The sequence below is a fragment of the Ornithodoros turicata genome, chromosome 9 (assembly GCF_037126465.1).
Source record: "Ornithodoros turicata isolate Travis chromosome 9, ASM3712646v1, whole genome shotgun sequence".
NCBI classification, from domain to species: domain Eukaryota; kingdom Metazoa; phylum Arthropoda; class Arachnida; order Ixodida; family Argasidae; genus Ornithodoros; species Ornithodoros turicata.
Genome location: NC_088209.1, coordinates 6,566,156 through 6,583,876, shown reverse-complemented (window position 1 = coordinate 6,583,876; position 17,721 = coordinate 6,566,156). Strand labels below are relative to the sequence as shown.

At 46.0% G+C, this 17,721-nt stretch overlaps 2 long non-coding RNA genes across 2 annotated transcripts; both read right to left on the bottom strand.

Annotated features, from left to right (window-relative positions):
* Positions 1–1,527: 1,527 nt before the first annotated feature.
* Positions 1,528–7,797, bottom strand: LOC135369254 (uncharacterized). Its single transcript, XR_010415028.1, has 4 exons — positions 7,647–7,797; positions 7,175–7,584; positions 6,947–7,111; positions 1,528–1,584 (listed from the first exon to the last, which is right to left on the bottom strand). It is a non-coding gene; the product is annotated as an uncharacterized LOC135369254 (long non-coding RNA).
* Positions 7,798–11,099: 3,302 nt separating this feature from the next.
* LOC135369253 (uncharacterized) lies at positions 11,100–11,962 on the bottom strand. Its single transcript, XR_010415027.1, has 3 exons — positions 11,796–11,962; positions 11,324–11,733; positions 11,100–11,260 (listed from the first exon to the last, which is right to left on the bottom strand). It is a non-coding gene; the product is annotated as an uncharacterized LOC135369253 (long non-coding RNA).
* Between the last annotated feature and the right edge of the window lie 5,759 nt (positions 11,963–17,721).

Sequence of the window (17,721 nt, the reverse complement as noted above, 5' to 3'; positions counted from 1 at the left end):
AGAAGGCAGTAGTCCCAAAGGAATGGCTCTCGCCATTCCAGCAAGGGCTTCTCGAAGAATTAATGTATCAGCCAGCTAACAGCAAAAAGCTGTTGCTCACGTGCAAGGACAAGGTCGAGTACGTCGTTCATTACGCGTTGCTCGCACTCTATTGTAGATTGGGCATGAGGGTGACGAAAATTCACAGAATTCTAAAATTTCGCCAGGCACCATTCCTGCGTCCCTACATCGAGGACAATGTTGCCAGACGCATTGCCTCGGGCACGACATTCGAAAAAATTTCTATACACTCCCAAATAATGCGGTATTCGGAAATCTATCAGTGAAATCAGTGAAATCTATGACGTGCTTCTATACTGGTGCCTCCAATGCACTCTCACATAGCTTCTGCAGATGGGCATTGCACTGTGTCAGAGCCAAAATGTGTCTCCGTCCTGGTTGATGTACCCAAATGTCGTCAATTAATTGACATGTCATCGCATGGCTAGAACGCGGGGTTATAGAGCGTGGGCAATTTCAGAGCAGCCAGGAGCAACGTGCAGACACACCGCGTGCGCGCGCATGGCACCAACGAATGGGGGAGCCTGGGAGACTGGGAGCCTACAGACAATAAACCGTTGACCATCACTAAACTGGGCTGGTATTCTTGACTTCGCTGTCTGCCTTGGGTATGCATTTATTTAAGAATGGTTGTCTAAATCAAACGTACCTTGGAAAATTCAATCCGAACATAATTTTAAACACCTTCCTCTGAGACATCTCAAGTGGGAAGACGTCCTCATGGTCCTGGTCTTGACACGTGAGCCAATTGTCGACCTCGAACAAAAGCTTCTTGTTCTTGCCCTTGAAGAATAAGTCTACTTTTTTCAAATACCTACAAATACATAAGGTCGTTTCATTGCGTCATTGCGTTCGCCTCCAAGTCGTCATTGCTTACCAACTGTGTTCCGTTGGACCTTCTCTCATGAGCCTCAGGAACTTAATTTGCCCTAGTGTACTGGGTGTCGTAATTATAAGTCCGTTGTACGAACCCGGAGCCAAAAACTCCGGGTTGCACTTTGGATCACGCACGGTGTATATGTCTGATACACCGTTCGTTCCATGCAGCTGGACTTTAAGCCTGCAGTTTGACTTAACATGCAAAACAATACGGACATATGGTTAGCACGGGTACCTTCACTAGTCCGGTTAATTATATTATAGGGAATTAAGGAGAGCTTCGCCTGGTCCAGGACTAACGAGTTGCCCTGAAGGACTTCCATATACCTGCAGATAACTTGTCTCAAAGACAAGCAAGAAGCCTTCTTCATTCCCAGGCTTCACCTCTGGTGGTATGCCGGTAGCAGACTGCACAGAAGTCCAGAGTTGTTCAAGGGTTCGATATATGGACGAAGAAAAAACGGACTCACACATTGGGTGTCGAATTTTGCTAGCCTCTTGCGCCAACATAGAAGAACGATAAAAAAATCCATAGTAATATCAGAAAGACTGGGAGCAAAAAGAGAAACAGCCACTCGGTGGACATGCTCGATCTGACGCGCCCGGGACCTATCCTAAGGGCTTTTCTTAAGGGCTTCGACACACCTAGAATGGCAAGAGTGAACCTCGTAAATTAGAGTGCCAGAAAGTATCGCCAGAATCCACATCTCACTGGTCATATAAAAAGCTTGCACTGGCTTGCACTGTGGCATTGAGGAGTGCTCAGTCACCCTCCCAGGTGTATATCGCTCGCTGAGTTACCCCTTCTGTTAGGGATTGTTTCCACCATCTTATACGTGCGTAGCTTATGGACTTCTTGCCATTGCAGGGGTCCACCGAAACGCGCCAGACGCCGCAGAAGTTGAGAATGTTCGTTTCACGAACGCCGTGAGGGAGCGTGCACGTCTCGAGCCCCATGTCCGAGCTCCGCAGATACATTCCAATCAAATTGTCAGCATGACGACTGGAGACGTGAGTAACATTTCAGATGCCAATGGAAATGTCACGCGTTTTGTCTGGTTTCCGGAAGAATAGTCTTATGCCTTTGTTCGTGAAAGTGATTCAGACCTTATCCTTCCAGGAAGATTAACGGCATGCTCAGGATGGCGCATCCCAATATCTACACGTTCGTCAATCTCATAAAGAACGACGAAGCAACAAGCCGGGTGACCCTGCTACAGCTTTCCAGTAGTGACAGAAGAAATGGGAAAACAAGGATGAAGAGATAAGAAATAAGAGCAGCGGGGAGATGAACCTTGCCGAATTCCACAAAAAATTAAAATTTGTGGCATATAGTCATATGAAATTGATCCGGGTTATGCAATAGTCGCAATAGTCACGTGTTTTGTAATAATAAACCACGAAAAAATGTTCATGTGTTACTAGATCATCCCTGTGTTTTGTAATAATAAACGATGGAAAAGTGTCAACCTTTCTTATTATTAATGGGTCACTCTACCCAGGCGGAAGAAAAGCGACTGGTGAATTGGGAACGGGGGAAATGAGCCCGTTGTTTCGTGGCGGGGGAATCGGTATGGGGGACTTGAAATCGGGGGGATCGTGCTACAGCCCAAATCATAATTGAGGACGGTAAAATTGTAACGGAGACAAACCCACGGATTCCTAACAGTACCTCTCTTTCCACTATTCGTTTCCGTCTTAAGGCTCGTTGATTTATTCATCTGTGTTCATATATATATATATATATATATATTCGTGGCCGTCTGATTCTTCCAATTAGCAGGGGAAAAAATTAGCAGGAGCTCTTTGGCTGCACGTATAGCATATGTTTATCAGTCAAACGTCGCCATGCCAGTACTAGACAGCTGTTTCGGCCTTCTTGGGCCTCATCAGCAGTACGCAGGCAGGCAACGTTTGAGCGGATGGCGTCAGAAGGTCACGTGGCACGTGATGCCTCCCGTCAGGGTGTCATAAGACACCTCTGAAAGCCCAGTGCAAAGCCAGTCAAGTGTATAAGGGGGAAAAAATTAGCAGGAGCTCTTTGGCTGCACGTATACCATATGTTTGTAAGTCAAACGTCGCCATGCCAGTACTGGACAGCTGTTTCGGCCTTCTTGGGCCTCATCAGCAGTACGCAGGCAGGCAACGTTTGAGCGGATGGCGTCAGAAGGTCACGTGGCACGTGATGCCTCCCGTCAGGGTGTCATAAGACACCTCTGAAAGCCCAGTGCAAAGCCAGTCAAGTGTATAAGGGGGAAAAATTAGCAGGAGCTCTTTGGCTGCACGTATAGCATATGTTTGTAAGTCAAACGTCGCCATGCCAGTACTGGACAGCTGTTTCGGCCTTCTTGGGCCTCATCAGCAGTACGCAGGCAGGCAACGTTTGAGCGGATGGCGTCAGAAGGTCACGTGGCACGTGATGCCTCCCGTCAGGGTGTCATAAGACACCTCTGAAAGCCCAGTGCAAAGCCAGTCAAGTGTATAAGGGGGAAAAAATTAGCAGGAGCTCTTTGGCTGCACGTATACCATATGTTTGTAAGTCAAACGTCGCCATGCCAGTACTGGACAGCTGTTTCGGCCTTCTTGGGCCTCATCAGCAGTACGCAGGCAGGCAACGTTTGAGCGGATGGCGTCAGAAGGTCACGTGGCACGTGATGCCTCCCGTCAGGGTGTCATAAGACACCTCTGAAAGCCCAGTGCAAAGCCAGTCAAGTGTATAAGGGGGGAAAAAATTAGCAGGAGCTCTTTGGCTGCACGTATACCATATGTTTGTAAGTCAAACGTCGCCATGCCAGTACTGGACAGCTGTTTCGGCCTTCTTGGGCCTCATCAGCAGTACGCAGGCAGGCAACGTTTGAGCGGATGGCGTCAGAAGGTCACGTGGCACGTGATGCCTCCCGTCAGGGTGTCATAAGACACCTCTGAAAGCCCAGTGCAAAGCCAGTCAAGTGTATAAGGGGGAAAAGATTAGCAGGAGCTCTTTGGCTGCACGTATACCATATGTTTGTAAGTCAAACGTCGCCATGCCAGTACTGGACAGCTGTTTCGGCCTTCTTGGGCCTCATCAGCAGTACGCAGGCAGGCAACGTTTGAGCGGATGGCGTGCGAAGGTCACGTGGCACGTGATGCCTCCCGTCAGGGTGTCATAAGACACCTCTGAAAGCCCAGCGCAAAGCCAGTCAAGTGTATAAGGGGGAAAAAATTAGCAGGAGCTCTTTGGCTGCACGTATACCATATGTTTGTAAGTCAAACGTCGCCATGCCAGTACTGGACAGCTGTTTCGGCCTTCTTGGGCCTCATCAGCAGTACGCAGGCAGGCAACGTTTGAGCGGATGGCGTCAGAAGGTCACGTGGCACGTGATGCCTCCCGTCAGGGTGTCATAAGACACATCTGAAAGCCCAGTGCAAAGCCAGTCAAGTGTATAAGGGGGAAAAAATTAGCAGGAGCTCTTTGGCTGCACGTATAGCATATGTTTGTAAGTCAAACGTCGTCATGCCAGTACTGGACAGCTGTTTCGGCCTTCTTGGGCCTCATCAGCAGTACGCAGGCAGGCAACGTTTGAGCGGATGGCCTCAGAAGGTCACGTGGCACGTGATGCCTCCCGTCAGGGTGTCATAAGACACCTCTGAAAGCCCAGTGCAAAGCCAGTCAAGTGTATAAGGGGGAAAAAATGACTGGCTGAAAGGGGGAAAAAATGACTGAAAACTTGACTGGCTTTGCACTGGGCTTTCAGAGGTGTCTTATGACACCCTGACGGGAGGCATCACGTGCCACGTGACCTTCTGTCGCCATCCGCTCAAGCGTTGCCTGCCTGCGTACTGCTGATGAGGCCCAAGAAGGCCGAAACAGCTGTCCAGTACTGGCATGGCGACGTTTGACTTACAAACATATATATAGATATATAGCTATGCATCTTTTGCCCTGTCGAAGACAGTGCCACTGTCGAAACGTCGACCCCTTGCCCATTTTACTTTTTAATGTCTCCCGATGTAAACTAACAGGCAAAAATGGGAGAAGTCTAGCACTCGCAAGTGAATAAAATAAGTATTTAAAGATACTGAAACATTTATTTCACTGAGGAACAAGCTTTCGGAAAAGCATTGATGGAAATGCGGGATGAGATGATCGCCCTGAACGCTTGCCGCGTCGCAATGGTGCTGAATGATGTGCAACGCGCTGAGCACAGAACTGCTACCCACTGTGCGTATTGTAAACAGGAGTTTACCGAAGATCTACACTGTGCCCGGCATCACGACCATTCGAAGCATTGTAGTGCGGGCGAGACAAATTATATCGCGACATTGTGTAACCCCTGTAACGTCGCGTGCACGACGAGGGAAAAATTGCTGATCATGGTAAACAATTTGTCCTACGATTGGGCCGGGCTGCTGCGGGAATTTCACATTATTGGGTGGAAGCGACCTCCGTTGATTGCGGCCAGCTCCATGGAAAAAATTCGTTCATTCGAAATTGGCACCTTCCTGTTTAGAGATACCATGCAATATCTAAATTCGTCGCTGGGGGAGCTCATGGAAACTCAAATCCATGGGGGGTGCAGAGGCATTCCAATGTTTGAAGCAGGCATTTGGAAACGACTACGAAATTTTACTTCGTAAAGGTGTATTCCAGTACAGCCATGTCAGTTCTTTCGCGGTGTGCGATGAATTGGCCTTGCCAGAAAAATCCTTCTTTCGAAACGATCTCACGGGGGAGGATATAAGTGAGGAGGACTACCAGTATGCGTTACTCGTATTTGAACATTTTGGATGCTCAAATTTGAGAGCTTATAAAATTCACTGTAGTTGAAAACGGATGCCCTATTACATGCGGACGTGATGCAGCCCTTCCGACATCTGTGCTACAGCGCACGCGGATTGGAATTGCTTCATTGTGTTTCTCTGAGATCCTATTCGTGGCAGTGCGCTCTAAATTACACGCAGGCAAAATTGGAGTTAATCATCGACGAGGACATGTACAGAACCATCGAATCAGGCGTTAGAGGCGGGCTCTGTCAGGCGAGCAGGCGTCATTTGCAGGCTAACAACCCTCTGTGTAGTGGCTATGATCCCGATAAAGAGGAGGTGTACCCCCCATATCATACATATATTGCAACAATCTTTACTGATTGAGTATGATAAACCACCTCCCTGTTGGTGATTTCGAATGAGTCGAGGATTTTAGCTCCGTGGATTTTATGCGTCACCCCTTAGATTCGGATGTGGGGTATGTGTACATATGTGACTTGGAGCATCCAAAATCTATCCACGATCTAACGAGGTACTTCCCCATGGCTCCCGAGAAGGCAGTAGTCCCAAAGGAATGGCTCTCGCCATTCCAGCAAGGGCTTCTCGAAGAATTAATGTATCAGCCAGCTAACAGCAAAAAGCTGTTGCTCACGTGCAAGGACAAGGTCGAGTACGTCGTTCATTACGCGTTGCTCGCACTCTATTGTAGATTGGGCATGAGGGTGACGAAAATTCACAGAATTCTAAAATTTCGCCAGGCACCATTCCTGCGTCCCTACATCGAGGACAATGTTGCCAGACGCATTCCCTCGGGCACGACATTCGAAAAAATTTCTATACACTCCCAAATAATGCGGTATTCGGAAATCTATCAGTGAAATCAGTGAAATCTATGACGTGCTTCTATACTGGTGCCTCCAATGCACTCTCACATAGCTTCTGCAGAAGGGCATTGCACTGTGTCAGAGCCAAAATGTGTCTCCGTCCTGGTTTATGTATCCAAATGTCGTCAATTAATTGACATGTCATCGCATGGCTAGAACGCGGGGTTATAGAACGTGGGCAATTTCAGAGCAGCCAGGAGCAACGTGCAGACACACCGCGTGCGCGCGCATGGCACCAACGAATGGGGGAGCCTGGGAGACTGGGAGCCTACAGACAATAAACCGTTGACCATCACTAAACTGGGCTGGTATTCTTGACTTCGCTGTCTGCCTTGGGTATGCATTTATTTAAGAATGGTTGTCTAAATCAAACGTACCTTGGAAAATTCAATCCGAACATAATTTTAAACACCTTCCTCTGAGACATCTCAAGTGGGAAGACGTCCTCATGGTCCTGGTCTTGACACGTGAGCCAATTGTCGACCTCGAACAAAAGCTTCTTGTTCTTGCCCTTGAAGAATAAGTCTACTTTTTTCAAATACCTACAAATACATAAGGTCGTTTCATTGCGTCATTGCGTTCGCCTCCAAGTCGTCATTGCTTACCAACTGTGTTCCGTTGGACCTTCTCTCATGAGCCTCAGGAACTTAATTTGCCCTAGTGTACTGGGTGTCGTAATTATAAGTCCGTTGTACGAACCCGGAGCCAAAAACTCCGGGTTGCACTTTGGATCACGCACGGTGTATATGTCTGATACACCGTTCGTTCCATGCAGCTGGACTTTAAGCCTGCAGTTTGACTTAACATGCAAAACAATACGGACATATGGTTAGCACGGGTACCTTCACTAGTCCGGTTAATTATATTATAGGGAATTAAGGAGAGCTTCGCCTGGTCCAGGACTAACGAGTTGCCCTGAAGGACTTCCATATACCTGCAGATAACTTGTCTCAAAGACAAGCAAGAAGCCTTCTTCATTCCCAGGCTTCACCTCTGGTGGTATGCCGGTAGCAGACTGCACAGAAGTCCAGAGTTGTTCAAGGGTTCGATATATGGACGAAGAAAAAAGGGACTCACACATTGGGTGTCGAATTTTGCTAGCCTCTTGCACCAACATAGAAGAACGATAAAAAAATCCATAGTAATATCAGAAAGACTGGGAGCAAAAAGAGAAACAGCCACTCGGTGGACATGCTCGACCTGACGCGCCCGGGACCTATCCTAAGGGCTTTTCTTAAGGGCTTCTACACACCTAGAATGACAAGAGTGAACCTCGTAAATTAGAGTGCCAGAAAGTATCGCCAGAATTCACATCTCACTGGTCATATAAAAAGCTTGATAGAATCTATGTGAACAAAGTGACACATAAGAACTGTAACAGCACGACCAAGAGCAAGGAAGAAATGCATGTTCATCATCGATGCCCATAAGAGCGCTTCATTATTCCTGTAGACACAAGCTCTCCGAGTGGTCATCTGGTATATATATAGAATATACAATGCAGGAAAAAAGCCATTAAAGAAATTCTTTAAGAATTTTCTTTAATAGCTTTTTTTCCTGCATTATAATTCACTGGCTTGCACTGTGGCATTGAGGACTGCTCAGTCACCCTCCCAGGTGTATATCACTCGCTGAGTGACCCCTGGTTTGCCAATTCCGAACGATGCGCAGCTACCCAGAGCTGACGAGTCGCAAACACGGCGAAACACGTGTCCTCTGGTGCTGTCGCATCGTTCCTTGAGTATCTGTTTCACTGCGTGCAGCCATAGAAGCCATCTTAATATGTAATTTTGAATGACAAACACGTCTAGTGTCATCTACTTGTTTATTTAATGGCTTTTTTCGCTCATTATAATTCACTGGCTTTCACTGTGGCATTGAGGAGTGCTCAGTCCCCCTCCCAGGTGTATATCGCTCGCTGAGTTACCCCTTCTGTTAGGGATTGTTTCCACCATCTTATACGTGCGTAGCTTATGGACTTCTTGCCATTGCAGGGGTCCACCGAAACGCGCCAGACGCCGCAGAAGTTGAGAATGTTCGTTTCACGAACGCCGTGAGGGAGCGTGCACGTCTCGAGCCCCATGTCCGAGCTCCGCAGATACATTCCAATCAAATTGTCAGCATGACGACTGGAGACGTGAGTAACATTTCAGATGCCAATGGAAATGTCACGCGTTTTGTCTGGTTTCCGGAAGAATAGTCTTATGCCTTTGTTCGTGAAAGTGATTCAGACCTTATCCTTCCAGGAAGATTAACGGCATGCTCAGGATGGCGCATCCCAATATCTACACGTTCGTCAATCTCATAAAGAACGACGAAGCAACAAGCCGGGTGACCCTGCTACAGCTTTCCAGTAGTGACAGAAGAAATGGGAAAACAAGGATGAAGAGATAAGAAATAAGAGCAGCGGGGAGATGAACCTTGCCGAATTCCACAAAAAATTAAAATTTGTGGCATATAGTCATATGAAATTGATCCGGGTTATGCAATAGTCACGTGTTTTGTAATAATAAACCACGAAAAAATGTTCATGTGTTACTAGATCATCCCTGTGTTTTGTAATAATAAACGATGGAAAAGTGTCAACCTTTCTTATCATTAATGGGTCACTCTACCCAGGCGGAAGAAAAGCGACTGGTGAATTGGGAACGGGGGAAATGAGCCCGTTGTTTCGTGGCGGGGGAATCGGTATGGGGGACTTGAAATCGGGGGGATCGTGCTACAGCCCAAATCATAATTGAGGACGGTAAAATTGTAACGGAGACAAACCCACGGATTCCTAACAGTACAGTGCTACTAACTACAGTTACTGTTACTACTACAGTTACAGTTACTACTATGTACAGTGCTACTAACAGTAAAATTGCTGATCATGGTAAACAATTTGTCCTACGATTGGGCCGGGCTGCTGCGGGAATTTCACATTATTGGGTGGAAGCGACCTCCGTTGATTGCGGCCAGCTCCATGGAAAAAATTCGTTCATTCGAAATTGGCACCTTCCTGTTTAGAGATACCATGCAATATCTAAATTCGTCGCTGGGGGAGCTCATGGAAACTCAAATCCATGGGGGGTGCAGAGGCATTCCAATGTTTGAAGCAGGCATTTGGAAACGACTACGAAATTTTACTTCGTAAAGGTGTATTCCAGTACAGCCATGTCAGTTCTTTCGCGGTGTGCGATGAATTGGCCTTGCCAGAAAAATCCTTCTTTCGAAACGATCTCACGGGGGAGGATATAAGTGAGGAGGACTACCAGTATGCGTTACTCGTATTTGAACATTTTGGATGCTCAAATTTGAGAGCTTATAAAATTCACTGTAGTTGAAAACGGATGCCCTATTACATGCGGACGTGATGCAGCCCTTCCGACATCTGTGCTACAGCGCACGCGGATTGGAATTGCTTCATTGTGTTTCTCTGAGATCCTATTCGTGGCAGTGCGCTCTAAATTACACGCAGGCAAAATTGGAGTTAATCATCGACGAGGACATGTACAGAACCATCGAATCAGGCGTTAGAGGCGGGCTCTGTCAGGCGAGCAGGCGTCATTTGCAGGCTAACAACCCTCTGTGTAGTGGCTATGATCCCGATAAAGAGGAGGTGTACCCCCCATATCATACATATATTGCAACAATCTTTACTGATTGAGTATGATAAACCACCTCCCTGTTGGTGATTTCGAATGAGTCGAGGATTTTAGCTCCGTGGATTTTATGCGTCACCCCTTAGATTCGGATGTGGGGTATGTGTACATATGTGACTTGGAGCATCCAAAATCTATCCACGATCTAACGAGGTACTTCCCCATGGCTCCCGAGAAGGCAGTAGTCCCAAAGGAATGGCTCTCGCCATTCCAGCAAGGGCTTCTCGAAGAATTAATGTATCAGCCAGCTAACAGCAAAAAGCTGTTGCTCACGTGCAAGGACAAGGTCGAGTACGTCGTTCATTACGCGTTGCTCGCACTCTATTGTAGATTGGGCATGAGGGTGACGAAAATTCACAGAATTCTAAAATTTCGCCAGGCACCATTCCTGCGTCCCTACATCGAGGACAATGTTGCCAGACGCATTCCCTCGGGCACGACATTCGAAAAAATTTCTATACACTCCCAAATAATGCGGTATTCGGAAATCTATCAGTGAAATCAGTGAAATCTATGACGTGCTTCTATACTGGTGCCTCCAATGCACTCTCACATAGCTTCTGCAGAAGGGCATTGCACTGTGTCAGAGCCAAAATGTGTCTCCGTCCTGGTTTATGTATCCAAATGTCGTCAATTAATTGACATGTCATCGCATGGCTAGAACGCGGGGTTATAGAACGTGGGCAATTTCAGAGCAGCCAGGAGCAACGTGCAGACACACCGCGTGCGCGCGCATGGCACCAACGAATGGGGGAGCCTGGGAGACTGGGAGCCTACAGACAATAAACCGTTGACCATCACTAAACTGGGCTGGTATTCTTGACTTCGCTGTCTGCCTTGGGTATGCATTTATTTAAGAATGGTTGTCTAAATCAAACGTACCTTGGAAAATTCAATCCGAACATAATTTTAAACACCTTCCTCTGAGACATCTCAAGTGGGAAGACGTCCTCATGGTCCTGGTCTTGACACGTGAGCCAATTGTCGACCTCGAACAAAAGCTTCTTGTTCTTGCCCTTGAAGAATAAGTCTACTTTTTTCAAATACCTACAAATACATAAGGTCGTTTCATTGCGTCATTGCGTTCGCCTCCAAGTCGTCATTGCTTACCAACTGTGTTCCGTTGGACCTTCTCTCATGAGCCTCAGGAACTTAATTTGCCCTAGTGTACTGGGTGTCGTAATTATAAGTCCGTTGTACGAACCCGGAGCCAAAAACTCCGGGTTGCACTTTGGATCACGCACGGTGTATATGTCTGATACACCGTTCGTTCCATGCAGCTGGACTTTAAGCCTGCAGTTTGACTTAACATGCAAAACAATACGGACATATGGTTAGCACGGGTACCTTCACTAGTCCGGTTAATTATATTATAGGGAATTAAGGAGAGCTTCGCCTGGTCCAGGACTAACGAGTTGCCCTGAAGGACTTCCATATACCTGCAGATAACTTGTCTCAAAGACAAGCAAGAAGCCTTCTTCATTCCCAGGCTTCACCTCTGGTGGTATGCCGGTAGCAGACTGCACAGAAGTCCAGAGTTGTTCAAGGGTTCGATATATGGACGAAGAAAAAACGGACTCACACATTGGGTGTCGAATTTTGCTAGCCTCTTGCGCCAACATAGAAGAACGATAAAAAAAAATCCATAGTAATATCAGAAAGACTGGGAGCAAAAAGAGAAACAGCCACTCGGTGGACATGCTCGATCTGACGCGCCCGGGACCTATCCTAAGGGCTTTTCTTAAGGGCTTCGACACACCTAGAATGGCAAGAGTGAACCTCGTAAATTAGAGTGCCAGAAAGTATCGCCAGAATCCACATCTCACTGGTCATATAAAAAGCTTGATAGAATCTATGTGAACAAAGTGACACATAAGAACTGTAACAGCACGACCAAGAGCAAGGAAGAAATGCATGTTCATCATCGATGCCCATAAGAGCGCTTCATTATTCCTGTAGACACAAGCTCTCCGAGTGGTCATCTGGTATATATATAGAATATACAATGCAGGAAAAAAGCCATTAAAGAAATTCTTGAAGAATTTTCTTTAATAGCTTTTTTTCCTGCATTATAATTCACTGGCTTGCACTGTGGCATTGAGGACTGCTCAGTCACCCTCCCAGGTGTATATCACTCACTGAGTGACCCCTGGTTTGCCAATTCCGAACGATGCGCAGCTACCCAGAGCTGACGAGTCGCAAACACGGCGAAACACGTGTCCTCTGGTGCTGTCGCATCGTTCCTTGAGTATCTGTTTCACTGCGTGCAGCCATAGAAGCCATCTTAATATGTAATTTTGAATGACAAACACGTCTAGTGTCATCTACTTGTTTAATGGCTTTTTTCGCTCATTATAATTCACTGGCTTGCACTGTGGCATTGAGGAGTGCTCAGTCACCCTCCCAGGTGTATATCGCTCGCTGAGTTACCCCTTCTGTTAGGGATTGTTTCCACCATCTTATACGTGCGTAGCTTATGGACTTCTTGCCATTGCAGGGGTCCACCGAAACGCGCCAGACGCCGCAGAAGTTGAGAATGTTCGTTTCACGAACGCCGTGAGGGAGGTGCACGTCTCGAGCCCCATGTCCGAGCTCCGCAGATACATTCCAATCAAATTGTCAGCATGACGACTGGAGACGTGAGTAACATTTCAGATGCAAATGGAAATGTCACGCGTTTTGTGTGGTTTCCGGAAGAATAGTCTTATGCCTTTGTTCGTGAAAGTGATTCAGACCTTATCCTTCCAGGAAGATTAACGGCATGCTCAGGATGGCGCATCCCAATATCTACACGTTCGTCAATCTCATAAAGAACGACGAAGCAACAAGCCGGGTGACCCTGCTACAGCTTTCCAGTAGTGACAGAAGAAATGGGAAAACAAGGATGAAGAGATAAGAAATAAGAGCAGCGGGGAGATGAACCTTGCCGAATTCCACAAAAAATTAAAATTTGTGGCATATAGTCATATGAAATTGATCCGGGTTATGCAATAGTCACGTGTTTTGTAATAATAAACCACGAAAAAATGTTCATGTGTTACTAGATCATCCCTGTGTTTTGTAATAATAAACGATGGAAAAGTGTCAACCTTTCTTATTATTAATGGGTCACTCTACCCAGGCGGAAGAAAAGCGACTGGTGAATTGGGAACGGGGGAAATGAGCCCGTTGTTTCGTGGCGGGGGAATCGGTATGGGGGACTTGAAATCGGGGGGATCGTGCTACAGCCCAAATCATAATTGAGGACGGTAAAATTGTAACGGATATAAACCCACGGATTCCTAACAGTACCTCTCTTTCCACTATTCGTTTCAGTCTTAAGGCTCGTTGATTTATTCATCTGTGTTCATATATATATATATATATATATATATATATATATTCGTGGTCATCTGATTCCAGAGTTCGAGGTAACTCGTTACTGTAACTAAGTTACTTTTTTTGGTAACTTGTAACTTAACTCGGTACTTTTGCGCCGTGGTAACTTTCAGAGGAACTCGTTCCTTTTTCAGGTAACTTTGCCAAAGTAACTTAAGTTAAGTTCAAAGTTACTTTTAACTCGCTTTTCACTCACGTCCACATATTTTCTTGCTTTCTCTCCGGTTCCTTCATGGCATTTTTTGCCATAAAACGTGATGTTCAATCAATGACAGTATTTTATTCAGGAAGTAAGAACCGCTGCCATTGAAATGAAGCTGAACCATTGTGCGCCCACAGGGGGTAAGATGCAAAGCGTTCGAATAGACCTCTACCAGAGAAATATCGTCATGACATTGGTAGACAGACGGAAACCGAAACAAATCGGAAGGAGGGCTGGGTTCCACGAACGGGCACTTGCTCGCTGTCTCCGAGGTCGCGTCCCTTTAAGGGACGATGTCGTAATCCCCTCATGACCGTGGCTTTCGGGCGCGACCTTGTTCACCTCTAGCTTCGAACATAGTTCTATTCTACCAAATTTTGGCGCTGTCGAACACTATGGCGTCATTTTTTTACAAACAGGGAGAGGTCTATTGTTGGACATAAATGAAAACGATCTAAGCGTGTTGCACTCCTCCGCAGGCAATTCAAGGTCCAACTCAACTGCTCACGCGGGCTGCACCTGCCTAATGCTATTTTGTGTCCAGACTAACTTGGAAGTAACTCGTTCTTTTTTTTAAGTAACTCAGTAACTGCGAGTTACATTTCACGCTGAAGAACTTCGTTATTAACTTAGTTACATTTTGCACACGATAACTTAACTTGTAACGAGTTCTTTTTGAAGGGTAACTTCTCAATCTATGTCTGATTCTTCCAATTAGCAGGGGAAAAAATTAGCCGGAGCTCTTTGGCTGCACGTATCGCATATGTTTGTAAGTCAAACGTCGCCATGCCAGTACTAGACAGCTGTTTCGGCCTTCTTGGGCCTCATCAGCAGTACGCAGGCAGGCAACGTTTGAGCGGATGGCGTCAGAAGGTCACGTGGCACGTGATGCCTCCCGTCAGGGTGTCATAAGACACCTCTGAAAGCCCAGTGCAAAGCCAGTCAAGTGTATAAGGGGCAAAAAATTAGCAGGAGCTCTTTGGCTGCACGTATAGCATATGTTTGTAAGTCAAACGTCGCCATGCCAGTACTGGACAGCTGTTTCGGCCTTCTTGGGCCTCATCAGCAGTACGCAGGCAGGCAACGTTTGAGCGGATGGCGTCAGAAGGTCACGTGGCACGTGATGCCTCCCGTCAGGGTGTCATAAGACACTTCTGAAAGCCCAGTGCAAAGCCAGTCAAGTGTATAAGTGGGAAAAAATCCCCCCTTTTCATACATAAGGATTAGACAGGGCACCTGATATTCTTTCATACGGCATATTTTTACAGAATTTACATGTATTTTGATTACTAGAGGTACTGTCTATTAAATTAGAAGGATCTGTTATGTGTCGTCAATATGTTTACTAATAGAATCACTACCCCTCCGATATCAAACATACCTAAATATGGCCTCACATCATGTGAGTCCTACCAGAAGTCTGCTTACCACAATTTACAATATTGCAGATTAGATTCTTAGACTTCTTTCGCGAAGGTTTCCAGTCTGAATAATGAAAGTGTTGGTGCTATTGGAGAGCTTTCTTATCGCTAAAGATGAGTTGTGCAGTGAGTTGCTTATTTGCATATGCTCACTAATTAAATAAATATCAACTTTTGAATTTTACTTTGGACACTTTTGAGTAAGTACCTGGGCCTGCTTGCACTAGACTTCTGCTAGGGCCCTAATCTTGAGGAATTCCCTTTGGCACAGCCTTGCTAGTACTTGTCTCACATGCTACTGACAAACTTTCCTATAAGTGAAATGCACTGCCAGAGCTGTGTCAAAGGAAATGCCTCAAGGTTAGCATCCTAGCAGAAGTTTCGTGCAAGTGGGCCAGTACCTCCAGCAAAAAATATTCTGAGAACGAACTGCATTGACACTCAGTGACTTTTTCCAGTTATTAGTTGGATTCTGTTTACATATTTCTTGCGTGAAACATTGTATAAATGTGCTCTTTGGCTGCTGTCACATGGAAGATGCACTGCGCTTTTCATTCGACTTCTCTACCGAACTGGTGTACAGCACCCGTGTCGTCTCATGATGCAAACGTGCTGTCTCACCTGCGAAATGACATCATAGCCATTGCTGTTTACAAGTCAGGTAGAGAAGGATTCCAAAGCATATGCCTTGTGGGGTGTTCTTTAAGCAGTGTTCACAGTGTTCTGGGATGTTTCTGCGGCTTTGACGTTTTAAGGACTATTATTTTTCAGCTACACCTGCAATCTAATAATAGTAGTACGGCACTATGACACAAATAAAATTGCATCACCGTTGGAAGTGAGGGCATAAGTCATGTGACAATGCTCCTCTCGCCGACTTGCAAATGCACAACCACTTTCTGAAGGCTTCGTTCGTTGACAGATTCCCTCCAATTTGAGTCGGTCATGAATGTGCAGTTGGTGGTGAAAGTTGGCCTGTGTGTACGCTGTTATCCTTTGTCACCCCTGTTTGTGTGACAGACAAATGAAGATGCGATAGATACGTCAAGCGAGCTGAGTAAGAGAGCTCTGGACACTGCTCTGTACAAACAATGTGCAAACTGTAACCAATTGATAACTTGAAAAAATCACCAATTGCCAACATAGTTTTCTTTAAATATTTTTCACTGAAGGTTGCGATACGTAAAACAGACATTCCAAAAGTGTCACTAGTAAAATTTAAATGTTAGAATTTTCATTCAATTAGCGAGCATATACAAATGAGCCTTTGCCTGCACAGTCCATGGCACTGCACTCTCAAGTTTACGGAGGTCTAATCTGCACTAGTGCAACCCAGCTTAAGACATACAGGATTGATTTGCCAGTTTCGATTGAAATACATGTGTCAAGTGTGAACAACACACACTTGTTTCCTGGCTGTAGGTCCTCTATGCCCACTCAGAAGAAGAGCTGGATGCAGCGACAGCCAGTCCTCAAAGTCAGTCTCACCCATGCAAGTGTCAAAGCGATGCTGCTCGATTACAATCTCTGTCTCTGTATTACAAATATCCAATTATTACATTATTCTTTATTTGACACAAGATCATTTTCCTTCAATACAAGTCAGGCCACATCTGCCATTCGATGGACTCGCCTGCAAGTTTGTTGCGGTTGTTGATGTTGCAAAATATAAAAAAAATTACAAAAATTTCCTAGAGTATAATAACTATTGGGACCTGTCTACTTGTGTGTGCTGATATTTGTAGAACTTATTATCTGTATGAAGATATAATAAGTACAACATGCAGTGTATGTCTCAGCCTTAGCATTACACATCGCTACAGCAACACATAGCATGACACATCGTATTGACAGTTCAGTACAGTGGATCAATTCTACGCACTGAGGTTACCAACAGCATATGAATGATCAGTGGAGGCTCCTAAATGACAACTGTTTTGACGCAAGAGACTGTTTTGATGTGCTTCGAATGTGGGTCGAGGCACATCTGACACATCACACATGACTACATCAGACAGGGAAAGAACGACATTGACATTAACAGTGCGACTGGACATACTGTTCCTTGTGTGACAGTTTCCGAACGTTCAAATTAACAGTTGTTGCCTTCTTGCTGTATATGGCGTAACACATTCTCCGAATATCTGTCTGGTTTCAACTATAACTTCGTAACGTTCCGTCTCATCTACAGTCCAAGGGGTAGTCAAATTTGACCCACCCTTGCTTGTAATCCAAACACATAGTATAGAACTTCAAAATTACGTGCATGTTCCAACCTAACCTTGTTCTCCAGCACATTTCACCACCCTCCGCCCTGCCCCCGTGGGCGATGCGTACAATTTACAAATAGTCGGCGTCGGCGTCCGTACAGCAAACGCATCAGGTTTTCGGGGTTTGCTGCCGCCGCCGCCGCCGCTCTTCTATACCGGTCACGGTTCCGAAATACGCGAACGGCGACTGAAACCGGGTCATGACGACGGGCCTGCCGATAGGTGGCTACCACGGGC